General features: G+C 54.7%; 1 protein-coding gene across 1 annotated transcript in view; it reads right to left on the bottom strand.

Moving 5' to 3' along the window:
* The window catches only part of LOC307221169 (leucine-rich repeat and fibronectin type III domain-containing protein 1-like protein), a 70,110-nt gene extending 62,023 nt beyond the window's left edge, over positions 1 to 8,087 (bottom strand). The window contains exon 1 of the mRNA XM_079985505.1: positions 7,854 to 8,087. The gene's annotated coding sequence lies outside the window, so the exon portion shown is untranslated. The remainder of the gene's footprint in view (positions 1 to 7,853) is intronic.
* Between the last annotated feature and the right edge of the window lie 5,433 nt (positions 8,088 to 13,520).

Here is a 13,520-nt window from a genome sequence, read left to right as displayed (position 1 = left end):
CTGGCACCCAATGGTCTCCGTCCTCTCAATGTCCCAGCGCTGCCCCACCCCCCACCCCCCCACGCATGTTCCTGAGCCACAACCCCCCCTCCCTCCGTGGCCACAGAGGCTGCCTGTCTTCAGCTCCATCTTTAGTGGCCGGCTGTTGTGAAATGACGAAGGAATCACTGGCAGAATGAGTGACTGGAAGGGCAGGTCATATATAAATGCTGTTTTATTTACAGAAGATATAAAACAAATAAGAGTAATTGCATGGTTGCAGTGGGGTGCCTTTGATGATTTTTAATGCTATACAGAATTATAATGCAGCGCTTCAAAAGAGGCTGCCATAAAAAATCATTAGATCAGCACAGGAAGAAAGCGGGGTGGTTAGCACTAGATTAATATTTGCATAATGTGCTTTTGTAGTCGTGATTTTAAGAATAGCACTTGGAGGACATAAACAGTGAGCTCAGTTTGATGGGGGTTCAGATTACTCTGCGAGGGAAGCACGCATCCAGAACTGCGCTGGAGCTACAGAGAAGGTCCCCTGCCAGAAACACGGACCTCTCCAGAGGCCGGGGTTGGGGAAAGGCATCCTCCAGGCATTGCGGCCTCCTCCTGCTCCTTGCCAGCCCATCCTCTGTGGTGCTTCTTATGAGGCCAAGACGCGCCACCAGCTCCTGAATCACAGCCTCTCTTTCGCGAGGCAGGCCTGAGCCACCGCCAACGCACCGGGTGCCTTTAAGCAGGTTTGATAAATGGGGTATCTATTTTTGGAAGATTCACAGGGTCTGGCTCTCTGAACATCCAGGCGCGGCGGGAGAGGAAGCCCGTTTCTGACAGCTGAAACTGTCTGAGCAAACAGGGATGACCCAGCCCACAGAACGCGCATGGAGGGCAGGCCAGGATGCGCAGCTTGCTGCTTGGCCAGACGCAGGCTGGGGCAGACGTCCCAACCCCACAGGGCTTCACAAGGGCCAGAAGAGCATTACAAGAGGCAGCTGGATCAGGCCAATGTCCCCTAGAGTCCAGCATGCTGCCCTTTCAGTGGCTGGTCAGATGCCTTTAGGAAACCAGCGAGCAGGATCAGAGCACTAAAGCAACTCTGTAAATAAGTCTAATCCTCTTTTAAAGCCCTCCACCTGGTGGCCATGACTGCCTCTTGTGGGAGGGAGTTCCAAGGTTTATTTCCTTGACGTCTGATGGGAGGGCGCCACCACCGAGAAGGCCCTCTGCCTGGTTCCCTGTAACCTCACTTCTTGCAATGAGGGAACCGCCAGAAGGTCCTTGGAGCTGGACCTCAGTGTCCGGGCTGAACAATGGGGGTGGAGACGCTCCTTCAGGTCTACAGGTCTACACTCCTTCAGGTGTCTGCTCTGCATGCAAAGGCTCCCAGTTCATTCTTTGGCACCTCCAGGTAGGACTGGGAACATCCCTGGGTCCAAACCCTGGAGAGCTGCTGCCAGTCAGTGCAGACAATACTGAGGTGTGAGGTGGACTCTTAACACTATTTCTTTGATCTGTCCCGAACCTCCCAAAATTCAGCTTCTCTGGATGCCCAGCAGTCCTAGTGTTATGAAGTAGAGAAGCTGCGCACTTTCTCTATGCCATGCCTAATTCTACAAGCTCCTGTCCTGTTGTCTCTTCCTTGCCTTTTCTCCAGACTGAAAGGGCCACCAGGAAATCTGCAAAGGTTAGGAGGCCCCTCCCTCCTCAGCTGCCTCCCAGTCTCTCGAAGGCCTCTGGGTCCAGCAGAGAAAGCCTTTGCTGCTGGCTCAGCTGGAGGGGGAGGAGAAGGAGGCCGGCCACGTTTCTGACGGGCACAGAGGATGATGGGGAGAGAAGTCGCTTGCCTGATGCTGGAGGCCTCAAAATAAACCTCTCTCTGAAAGGGAGGGGAGGAATTCCACAAAGGTAAAGATGAGCCGCGTGTTGAGGACACACAGACTCCGAGGGAATCTATTCTGAGCTCAGATGAAGAGCCTGCAATTTTCTAACTCAGAAATGGCTCCTAATTGTAGTGAGCAAAGCAAGTGTTGGAAACAGTCAGGGGGGCGGGGATGGCTTTTCCCTGAACGCTTGCCAAGGAGGTGCCGAATGACACAGGAAGGAGGGCCCACCCCCTTTCCTGAAAAGCTGGGGAGAGCGAGGAGATGGAGGAGAGCTTTTTTTTGGGGGGGGGGTCAACTGAGAGCTCCAAATGTCAGGCAGTGGTGATTCACCCTCCAGGGAAACAATGCTACTTCTTATAATGCCAGAGTGCAAATTCTCAGAGTCAGGGCACCTGCTCAGCAGGTGTGGGAACTCTTCTTTTTATTATTTCAGGCTTATAGTGAGAAGAAATGCCACGGAAATTGAGCCCGTGAGCAAGACACCGGGCAGGTTCCAAGCCCCCTTCCATCCTCCTCCAAGATCAGCCACGACAGCTTTGCATCTGGCTGAAACCTAGACAGCCACTGGCCATCTTGGCAGACCATGGGTAGCCCCCACATGTTGACGGACTGCTGTCATCCCTGCCTATGCTGTTTGGGGCTGATGAGTGTTGCAGTCATTGTGCATTTCATTGTACACAGGTTGTACATGGACAATCAAGGTATTATTATAATTAGTGCAACAATAGCAGAGGCCACGTCACAATGGCTTCCCCGAGCATGAACAAGCAGCGTAAACAGTTGTGGCCTGATTCCACGTGAGGCAGTTTGCTTGGTTCCTATGCTTCCTAGAGTGGTTAGAGTGTCAGACTGGTGTTAAGAGTCCACCTCACACCTCAGTATTGTCTGCACTGACTGGCAGCAGCTCTCCAGGGTTTCGGCCAGGGATGTTCCCAGTCCTACCTGGAGGTGCCAAAGAATGAACTGGGAGCCTTTGCATGCAGAGCAGATGTCTGAAGGAGTGTAGACCTGCAGACCTGAAGGAGCATCTCCACCCCCATCATCCACTGAGGTTCAGCTCCAAGGTCCTTCTGGCTGTTCCCTCACTGGGAAGTGAGGTTACAGGGAACCAGGCAGAGGGCCTTCTTGGTGGTGGCGCCTGCCCTGTGGAACGCCCTCCCATCAGGTGTCAAGGAAATAAAAAACTATCTGATGTTTAGAAGACATCTGAAGGCAGCCCTGTTTAGGGAAGCTTTTAATATTTGATGAATTAGTGTTTTAATATTTTTCTGGAAGCCGCCCGGAGTGGCTGGGGAAACCCAGCCAGGTGGGCAGGGTATAAATAATAAATTATTATTATTATCTACCACCAAGAAGGGTGAGGGTTTTCTGTTGAGTGTATGTCCACTATGTTAAAATTCATGTAACACCAGGATCTGGGAGACCCGGGTTGAAATCTTCCCCCGTAAACCGCAAAGCTCTCCCTGGGCGTGACCTTGGGCCAGTCCCTGCCTCTCTCAGTGCAACCTGCTTCACTGGGTTGCTGTGAAGATAAAATTCAGGGAGGACAACGTCCACAGTCTTTCTCTCCTTTGAGGAAGGTGGGGTAGAAGCAGATGACAACTACCACAATAGTAAATAATCATCATCTTCCAAGACTCCTTGCAACTGGCGTTTGCTGTCCTCAAGACCCAAACTTCAACCCCCAACCCCTTTTGGAGCCCACGGTCGTTTGCAGATGCTGCAGCAAAACAGAGCCATCTATTTTGATAAATGAACAGACCCCTCAAACAAGCCGGCTGCCTCTCTCGGCCATTTATCACCAGTGCCAGAACAGCCCTCCTTCCTCCCTCTCCTGCTTTGCCTGCCCTCCCCCCCCCCCAATTGCCTGCAGATTCTTAGGAAGTTTTGCACTGAGCACGCAGCCATATTGCTCTCCCTTCCCCATTCCCCGCAGGTCTCGCTTGGCCATCCGAAGAAGGAGAGCCTTGGCTGAGCAAGGCAACCTGCCACAGTGGACCAGGAGGCTGGAGAAGGCTTTGCGCTCACCCCTCCCCCTCCCCCGCCAGGATTCCCAAGCCTCCTGCCCTCCATGCAGCATCAATGGGTCTCTGAGTCAGTGTGCTGTAGTGGGGAGAGGGCCAGATTGGAACCTGGGAAAGAGCAGGATTGAAATCCCCACTCAGCCACTCAGCTCATGGGGTGCGACCTGGGGTGGGGGTGGGGGAGGCAGTCCCTGCCTCTCAGCCTATCCTACCTCACAGGGTCGTTGTGAAGATTAAATGGGGAGCAGGAGAACAATGTACACCACTTGCAGCTCCTTGGAGAAAAAAATATGAGATATAAATGCAACAAATAAACAAACACTGCCCTGGCCCTCTTTCGTCTTGGGAGATGGGGCAGGGCATGGTCTGAACACCTGCCCCATGTCCACCCACAGGGTCTGGCCCACCAAAGGCCCTTCTCCCAAGAGAACTGGCCTTCCAAGACAGACAGATGTGCAGGACCCTCGACTGGCACAGCTGGTTGCTCAATCAATCAACCAATCAATCCATCTGTTTGCCTCTTTTCCACACACAAAATCAGGCTCAAAGCAGCTTACGGTTTGCCTTCCTTTGAAAGTCACTCTGCTCCACCTCAAGGAAAGGCCCTCGCGGTTCAGGGGCAGAGCATCTCCTTCCAGACAGAAGCTCCTGGGGAGTCAACAGCTTCTGCCCAAAGCCCTGGAGCACCTCTGCCACCAGGCAGTGCAGAGAGGAGACTCAGCTTGCCTGGCTCCATAGGAGGCAGCGCTTTCTCCCTCTGCCCCTTCCTGCAGCAAGAAAGCAGCAGATGCCTGACTCCTTCACCTTCCCTCAGCTGAGCAGGCACCTTGGCAAAGGTAATGCTGACTCTGCAAGATGAGGAGACCTCCACACAAGAGGTCTCCAAGCAAGAGACCCAACTGCACCTCTGCTCTGTGCCATGGAAGTCCACACAGAGAGGGCCACGTTCCACTCTGCACTGACCCTGCACCTTGGTCAGAAGGCAGGAGGAACCCCCAGCCCATGCGGTGGGCTACACTGGGGTAAATGGCCAGCCAGAGGGACTTCTGGGGGCCTCTTTCATAGCTCCACAATATAGAAGTCTGGAAGCCATGTCAGCAGAAGGCGACTCTCTCCTCATCCATGAACAGATGGCCTCTGAGTCACCAGAGCTACACCTACTGAGTGGCCTACAGACCCTTGGCCGCCCGAGGATCAGCCCCTCTCCCTTCCAGTTAACCACACAAGATGAAAGCAAAGGGGAGGGTGAGGCAGGAGGAAGAGATGTGCTAATTGCAGGCGGGAATCAACCCAAATTAAGTATATTTGGAATGCACAGCCACAAAAAGCCCACACAGGTGAGGGAGGGAGGCTAAAGCCACATTCACAGGCTCACAGAACTGTCGGGTTGGAAGTAGACCCAGAGGTCATCTAGGCCAACCCCCTGCAATGCCAGAGAGAAGGACCGAGAGAGGGGACGGGGCCAGGGGGCAGAGGCTGGATGACACATCCAGGGCACCAGGAGGGCACCCAGAGGAGTGCAGACGGCCGGCAGGAAGAGCCTTGACCTTTCAAGGTGGGCAAAATGGCAGGAAGGGAGAGGCGGGACTTCCGGGTCTCAGCTGCTCGTTCCGCAAGTTCCCAAAGGCTCAAACCAAGAGAGGAAAAGGCAGCCCCAAACAGCATCTCTCCGGGAAGCAAAGCTTCGTTTACGGAACCCGGAGAAGTATTCTGCCATATTATATTAGCACAGAAGCATTTGCAGCAATGACCTTTTCCTGCTTCCCTGAAATGCTCCCGAGGAGGTTGTGGAAGATAGAGGCTCCCAGAGGCTAGGAGGAGTTAAAGGCCCCATAGGGCCAGCCCCACAGTGCAGGAGTGCAGGGTAGTTAGTGCATGGGGACTCCCCCAGCCCCCCGGGGGGGACACCTTGCTCACTGAGGCCGCCTCTCTCAAGGCCATTGCAGGCACCAAAGGCTCACCCCAATACCACCCTCTCCACTTGGGGTGCTGCTGCCTGGACCAGAGCTCAGCAGGGAGCCAAGGAGGGCAGAGGCAGTGGGCATCAGCCTGAGAAAGGAGCTTTGGAATCCCACCAGAAGGAGATCCACAAGGAATGGGGAGGTCCTAAGTCACAAGCCACTCTCCCACTCCAACTGGTCAGAGGGCTGTGGGGTCATCATGAGCCGCACAGCCGGAGCATTGCAGCTCTTCCAGAGCCACGTCAGCAGGAAACAGGAACTCTGCCTGCACAGCATCACTCTTGAGAGGTTCAGCCGCACTTCCAAGGACTGCAGCAGAGAGGGGCCTAACCCTGGAGCTCTGACCACTGGATCCCTCTCCCCTAAAGCAGGGCTCCATCCCTCCACAGGATGCCCCTTGACGAGAGAGACACACAGGCACTCGAGCAAAGCAGAGTCCGGGACACCCCAGGAGGGGCGCACGGGGCTGGTGGGATCTTCGCTTCCCCAGAGCAGGGGAGGCCGATGAGGCTCTCTAGCTCCCCCTACTGGCAGCCCGCAAGGAAGGCAGCGGCAAGCACATCTCCTCCTCCCCTCAGACAACTGGACCATTTGCTTCCGCGCATCTTTTGCACCCTTCTCTCTCCGGCCTGGAAGGAAGCACGTGACGCTTCGAAATGGCTCCGTGCACCAGCTCCGCCAAGCACCTTCGCCCAGCAGGTTCGAGCCCCGAAGGCGGCATCTGCAGGCAGGCCGGGAGGGACCTCCGACGGTCAGCAGAGCCGTTGCTGCTGGTCCTTAGCTGGGTGGACTGCGGGTCTGACTCGGTCTTCGGCAGCCTGAATGGCACCGAGGAGCCCCCGCCGCAAGGTCTGGGTTCTCTTCGAGAACCTGGGAAGCTGCTCCGCCGGTGGAACATCCGAGGAGTGGCCGGGGCGCAGCCTGCCTGCAGCTCCTCCTTCCGTCCTACCACCGGCTCCCCAAATAAAGGGTCGAGAAGCCCGCCTGGAACCCCCTCCCTCCGGCGGGGACAGGGATGCGGCGGCGGAGAGCCACCCCCGACGGGGCGGGCGAGTCCCCAAGCTTCCCGCGGGCGCCGCCCTCGTCTCCTCCCGAGGAGGCCTCGGCCTGGAAACTCCAGCTTCGGCAGCTCCGCTTTCTCTGTCCACCAAAATCAGACGGCCGACTCGGAAGCAGGACGCCACCTTCGACGACCCCAGGAGGCCAGGCCGCCTCCTCCGGCGCACCCGCCCCAGTCAAACGGAGGCTTCCCCAACTGTGGGGGGCGAGCGAAGCCGGGGCGCCCCCTCGGAGCTCGCCTCGCCTTTCCAGGCGGCTGCGGAGCAGCAGATTGGGCCCGTCCTTGGCGCCGCCGGGCGGGTGCCGAGCCAGGACGGAGTGCAGGACCCTCGAGCCGGGCCGGGCCAGGAAGGGGGCGCCGCCTTAGTAGAAGAGGAGCCGCCCCGCCTGGCCGCAAGTCCAAGGTTGCTGTGGCTGCAGCGAGCAGGTCGCCGGGTCTCGGCTCCGGGAGGGGCCGGCCGCTTAAGCCAAGCCTTGAGAACGGGAGGCGGAACGGAAAACACGGAGCGCCCCCCACCCGCAACACACAAACCCACGAGAGCGCGCGTTGCCGTCCAAAGGGGGGCGGTTCTTGCGGGGCCCGCAGCCAGCGGCAAACTTCCCTGGGGGCGCAGCCTGCTGCCTCCGGGGTGCTGAAACGGCGTTCTCCCCACGCCTGCGCTGCAGCGGAGGATCGCTCGTCCGGGGCGTGGGGGACACACAAGCCAGCGCCGCCGGGCAGGGCGAGGAAGCGTGGGCGCTTCTCCGTGGGTGGGGGGGCCCCCTCCTCTCATGGCCGCCTGCCCAGCCTCGGGGCAGAGCGGGAGGCTGCAAGCGCTGGCCAATTTCGAGGCGATTTCGAGCCGGGGAGGAAGGGGCCCCTGCCCAGCAGCCGCGAGTGCCCCCCCCCCATGTAGCCGCGAGTGCCCCCCCCCCATGTAGCCGCGCCCTCTTACCTGGCCCCACGGCCTCCCTCGGGAGCGGCGCCGTCCCTGCTGCTGCTGCTGCTGCTGCTGCCGCCCCTCCCCGGCTGCTGCTCCTGGGGGCTCCGCGGCGGCGGCTCCGGCTCGGTTGGCCATGCGCCCGTCGGCTGCTCCTCCTGTCCGCCTGCCGGGGCCGCGGCGGGCGTCGCTCAGTCGGCGGGGCCAGAGGGCGGCTCCTCCATCCGGGCGCGTCCCCTGCCCCCTCGCCCCGTGGCCGGCCGCGCCTTGCCGGCTCCGGCGTCCTGGTCCTGCTCGCCTGCGTCGGAGCGCAGCTCGGCTGCCGGCGTCGCGGAGGCGGCGGTGGCTCCTCCTCTCCTCTCCCCCCACCGCCAAAGCCGAGCAGGCGCCGTAGCCCCGGCTCGGCCATGCCCGCTGGGGGGAGCCTCTCCGCCGTCAGGAACCGGCCAGCTCCTGGAGCGCCCCTCGAACCCCGCGCGCCCCCTTCCCTGGCGTTGCCTCGCCTGCTTTTTGGCTCCCGAGAGCGGAGCGGGGATAATACCCTTTGGCGCAAGACGGGGGCGCCGGGCGCGCTTCTCTCCGTAGTGCCGCCGGGCAGCCGAGGGCCGGGGTGGGGCGCTGAGGGCTGCTTCGGCTTTCCGGGGCACTTGGGGCGCTCTTTGCCCCCAGAGGGCGCGGAGGGCCAACCTGACTGTCGGGAGATGGTCGCTGCCTCTTGCGCCCCGCTCTCCAGCCGGCTGCGGACACACCGCGCCTCCATTGCGCTCCCATCGCCAAGCCCCCTGCCCCGTGGACGAGACGGGTCCTCTGCCCGTCCACTAAGGGAACCCCCCTTTTGGGGAGAGAGTGCCTGGTGGGACTTGGTAGTTTTGACTGGTTTTCATTCTTGGCGCTGCATTCTTGTCAACCGCCATCCGGGGCCGTGTTTCTGGAGGTCCAAGCCTGTCCAGACGACAGGACCCGCCCCCCCCCCGGCGTCGCTGATGTGGACCAAATAAAAGGAAAGCTGCGCATTTGGTTTGGCTGCAGGAGTTGCCGAAAGGAAACGGTTGTAAATGGTTTTAAATAAAGTGAGCGATGGGGAAGCGACGCTCCCTTCCCCTCAGGGTGCTACGCTCTCCTGAGAGCAGTTCAGTTCATAATTTTATTGTTCTAGCCAAAGGCCATGACAAACCTTGTATTAAGCAATAGTGTCAATAAAATAATATGGAGCAGGCATCCATAATATAAAAATGCATAATGTACCAAAGACTGCCAAATTCCTGAGCATTAAAACAGTTTCCCTTGTGCATCTCTGACAGCTGCAATTCCAATGTTATTTTGCCTTTCTAAAATCCAGTTTACCAACATCCATGATGTAAGAGAGAGAAATTACTAGAGACGCCAAAATGCTGTCCAGCTTGACTTCAGATCAAACCCACTGATCACCACAACAATTTATAGTGATTTTATCTAACTCCCTTTTTCCTGATTTTTTTCCCTGCAGCCAAAGCATAGAGGACCACTCTGTGTAAAGAAGCTATTATTCTGACTCAAAAGAAACGGGGTCATTTCTGATGGGGTGTGCCTGCTTGCTTGTGCGAACAAAGATTTCAGACTCTCCTCTCTTGGATCTCTCTATAAGGGGCAGGCTGACAGATCGTGAGCGATGTCTTCCATCTGAGGTTGACCACAAATACTAAGTCTGTCTGCGTGCGGGATCTTGTAGTGGTCGTCCAAGTCAGTACTTGAAACACAGCTCAGTAAAGGCATTTCTTAAGGAAACTGGTGAGAGTTTGTCAGATAACTAGCTCTAAAATGCTCTTCCCTCAAGAATGGTTACCAAGGGGAAAATTAAGTGTTTTTAATTAGGTGCAGGTCCCTTTTCGATTCTATCCAGAAGAGCTTAGTTGACACTTATTCAAGGTCAAGGCAGATTTCAGTTCTGGAAAATAATAATAGTCTAATACTTCTTGACGAGCTGCTTCCCAGAGTTGATTATCACCCAATTCCATATAGCCAAACTGCAGGCAAATGCTCCATAGGCATAAGTAAAGGTAAAGGGACCTCTGACCATTAGGTCCAGTCGTGGCCAACTCTGGGGTTGGGGTGCTCATCTCGCTTTATTGGCCGAGGGAGCCGGCGTACAGCTTCCGGGTCATGTGACCCGCATGACTAAGCCGCTTCTGGTGAACCAGAGCAGTGCACGGAAACGCCATTTACCTTCCCGCCGGAGCAGTACCTATTTATCTACTTGCACTTTGAGGTGCTTTGGAACTGCTAGGTTGGCAGGAGCAGGGACCGAGCAACAGGAGATCACCCTGTCACGGGGATTCGAACAGCCGACCTTCTGATCGGCAAGTCCTAGGCTCTGTGGTTTAACCCACAACGCCACCCGCGTCCCTTAATAGGCATAGTAGAATTTTTAAAAATATACTTTAACCGAACACAGTCTGCTCTTGTCTTAATTGCTGTCCACTCCGATTCTGTATGAAGAAGAGCTGCTGATATTCTTGATGGCAGAGAGTACAGCTTCTGAAAGAAATTATTCTGCAGTTTCCAAAACGTTTATGGAGTTTGTATCAGAGCCCCAGATTTTGACACCGTAGAACATGTGAGGAAGCACTTTGCTAGCAAATATATTTAGGGCAGGTTCAATCAGCTGCCCTCCCTTATTGTGACAGAACCTCATTTAGGCCTCTGAGGTCCTCTGTGCTTTGACCTCTACCGCCTCCATGTGACGCTTCCTAGGGAGGGTTTCGCTACATGTATCTAAAGGAGCAACTCTGTTCTACAGCTTGCTAATCTAAGCATCATTGATACCTAGGACTGTGTGTGCCAAAAATCACCATCTTGGTTGTGGAGTAATTTACAGTTAGGCTTTCCTGTTTACAGTACATGCTAGACATCTCTTAAGAAATCTCTGACGCCCAATCAGGAAAGACACAGGAGCGCTGAAGCTTGATGTATCTTCCTACATCGAGAGCGAGGTTCTTTCTGTTCCTAGTGACTGGAGGGGGGAAGTTTGCATTGGCTAAATATGGCATCAAACCATTAATATAATGTTGAAAACAGTGGGAGCCAGAACGCAACTTGGCTTCACCCCTCGTGGCATCAGCCCCTTAAAAGCATCAGACCTACTCTGACCCTCATCTGTGTATTGCTGCGTCTAGTTCTTGGATCAATAGCAGAAGCCGACGGTTGATGTCAGCAATTTGAAATTTCTCTCACCATCTGCTTCAAGTAATAGAGTCGAATGCAGCAGAAAGATCAATAAAAGGCTACATAAAGATTATTCTTAATATTCCTAGCATACTTCCTTATAATATGGTTCATAGTAAAACATGGATCAACGATACTGCGTCCCAATCTGAATCCCCCTTGTTCTTTATGATTAATGTCATTTTGCAACCAGTTGGATAATTTTTGAGGGAGATACCGTGTATATAACTTTGAGGAGATGTCTAACAAGCTAATTGGCCAATAGTTTTGTGGATCCTTCCTATCCCATTTTGTATAAATTGGGAAGATGATACTAGTTTTCCATTCCTACAGCATAGGGCCTGTGTTGTTTATACGCCAGTCAGGATAGGCCTCCACCAGCCCATCTCTTCCTTATGGAACTCAGAGGAAAGCATATCTTCTCCAGGGCCAAGAAATAAGGACCTGTAGTTCACTGGAAGGACAGATCCTGAAGCTGAGCCTCCAAGACTTTGGCCACCTCATGAGAAGAGAAGACTCCCTGGAAAAGACCCTGGTGCTGGGAAAGATGGAGGGCACAAGGAGAAGGGGACGACAGAGGACGAGATGGTGGGACAGTGTTCTCAAAGCCACAAACATGAGTTTGACCAAACTGCGGGAGGCAGTGGAAGACAGGAGTGCCTGGCATGCTCTGGTCCATGGGGTCACGAAGAGGCGGACACAACTGAACAACAAAAGTTCTTGCAAGAGGCTGGTTGCCATTCCAGTAGGTTTGAGAAATCCTCACACACTGCTGGTCCATGCGATTGCCCAGAGTGGCCACCAAATATGTTGGAGAAATGTTTTCTTTGCGTTGGCTATCCAACCAATTCAGGTACGTTGACTGTGTAGTTATGAATGGTAAAAAGGTAAAGGTACCCCTGCCCTTTTGGGCCAGTCATGTCCGACTCTAGGGTTGTGCGCTCATCTCACTCAAGAGGCCGGGAGCCGGCGCCGTCCAAGGACACTTCCGGGTCACGTGGCCAGCGTGACGAAGCTGCACTGATGAGCCAGCACCTGTGCTGCACACGGAAACGCCGTTTACCTTCCTGCTATAAACCTATTTATCTACTTGCACTTAGGGGTGCTTTCGAACTGCTAGGTGGGCAGGAGCTGGGACCGAACGACGGGAGCTCACCCCGCCGCGGGGATTCGAACCGCCAACCATACGATCAGCAAGTCCTAGGCACTGAGGTTTTACCCACAGCGCCACCCGTGTCCCTAGTTATGAATGGTAGAAGTAATCAAATAGGGCCTGAGCGAGTTCTGTGACAATTTGCTGAAGACACCCACAAATTTTGGAGATTTGCTCTTAAAAAGATGATGCGAGCTCACCAGTGGGTGCCATGAGGTGAGCGAGTGCCATGGAATAGAACCTGGGGGGAGGGCCCTTCATTTAAAATTTGTGGGTGCCCAGGCACCCAGCGTCCCACATACTGTATTGGCCTGAATATAAGCCACACTCCCCCCCCCCAAATTCCAACCGTGAAAAATTAAAGAGCGGCTTAAATTCACGACCTTACAAAAATTGGCTTTCATGTTATCACTGTAGGATTTCCTTCCACATTTGCCATTTGCTGGTGTGAGTGCCTGTGGAATTTTAAGGGAGCGGCTTACATCCGGGTATTCTCTTTCCCCCCCCCCCTTGAATTTTAAAGGTACGGCTTATTTGCGGGTGCGGCTTATATTCGGGCCAATACGGTAGTTGATAGCTTTGATTGCTACCCAATTTCTCTTTAGCATCACTGCCGAATCTGTGACACCATTTCAGTCTTTTCCTGCCTGTTTTTCTCCACACACTTGCAGATTCCTCTATAGGTGTATGTTCTATTAGAGGAAATAGGGTCACCAATACTGGGAAATGGGTGCACACTGTTCATCTGCTCACTTAAAAGTGTTCACAGAAGCGAAGAATGAAGGAGGGAGTCTGATGCATCCGAGAGTGTTATGGTGTGAGAGAAGCAATGCCTAAGAGGTGGGAGCTGAATGGGGGGCTGGTGGTGCAGCCACACGCCTCCCAACCCCCACCCACCCACCTACCCATTAGAGAAGCAGCCGGCCGGGTGGGCTTCAGCACACAGACCCTGGCCCAGTCCCACTGCTGAGGATGGACTTCCCTTGATCTGGACACTGGACTTCTGTCGGTGTAGCCTGTTGCGTTCCGAAGGCAAAGAAGGATTGGACCCTGATTAATAAAATACACACGAGGTTTGGCCAGCAAGACTCTGGGAGGAAGTGCCAATAATAATCTGTCACACCCTGGCCCAGGTCCCTTTTATTAACAAAAGAACTTTTAACACAGCACTTGTAAGAACCAATCAGATTTCCTCTGAGCATTTAAAAAAAAACTACTAGGTGGGTACAAAGTTAGATCAGAGAAATCCTTTTAACTACAAAGACTACTTTGAGCATGCATGTTTCAGAGTAAGTAAACAGGAATCAAGGAGGAATGCATTTAGCAAC

The sequence above is a fragment of the Podarcis cretensis genome (assembly GCF_951804945.1).
Source record: "Podarcis cretensis genome assembly, chromosome: 8".
NCBI lineage: Eukaryota > Metazoa > Chordata > Lepidosauria > Squamata > Lacertidae > Podarcis > Podarcis cretensis.
Note: the sequence above shows the minus strand (reverse complement) of the source record. Positions and strands in the feature narration are given on the sequence as shown.